The 543-nt window shown below is 61.5% G+C and overlaps 1 protein-coding gene across 1 annotated transcript in view; it reads left to right on the top strand.

The window, feature by feature from the left end:
* RHBG (Rh family B glycoprotein) overlaps positions 1–543 on the top strand; it is a 5558-nt gene that overhangs the window by 4682 nt on the left and 333 nt on the right. The window lies entirely within an intron of this gene.

The following is a 543-nucleotide window of genomic DNA, read 5'->3' as shown; positions in this document are numbered from 1 at the left end:
GGGGGGGGGGACACTCCCTGGGGGTTTATTGGAGGGAGGACACTGTGGGATTACTGGGGGGAGCCTGGGGGTTTATTGGGGTGGGGACCCTTCCTGGGGGTTTACTGGGGGGGGGGGACCCTCCCTGGGGTTTTATTGGGGGGGGGACCCTCCCTGGGGGTCTACTGGGGGGGAGCCTGGGGGTTTATTGGTGTGAGGACCTTCCCTGGAGGTTTACTGGAGGGGACCCTGTGTTTTTTTGGGGGGTGGGGACTTTCCCTGGGGGTTTATTTATGGGGACCCTGTGGGTTTATTGGGGTGGGGATCCCCTGTGTGGGGTTATTGGGGGGGACCCTGTAGGTTTATTGGGGTGGGGAGCCTCCCTGGGTGTTTATTGGGGGGGGGTACCCTGGGGGCTTATTGGCATGGGGACCTTCCTGTGGGGACCCTGTGGGTTTATTGGTGTGGGGACCCTCCCTGTTGGTTTATCTGGGGGCACCCTGGGAGCTTATTGACGTGGGGACCCTCCGTGTGGGTTTATTTGGGGGCACCCTGGGAGCTTAT

Source organism: Oxyura jamaicensis, chromosome 25 (genome assembly GCF_011077185.1).
Source record: "Oxyura jamaicensis isolate SHBP4307 breed ruddy duck chromosome 25, BPBGC_Ojam_1.0, whole genome shotgun sequence".
In the NCBI taxonomy this organism is placed as follows: Eukaryota; Metazoa; Chordata; class Aves; order Anseriformes; family Anatidae; genus Oxyura; species Oxyura jamaicensis.
Note: the sequence above shows the minus strand (reverse complement) of the source record. Positions and strands in the feature narration are given on the sequence as shown.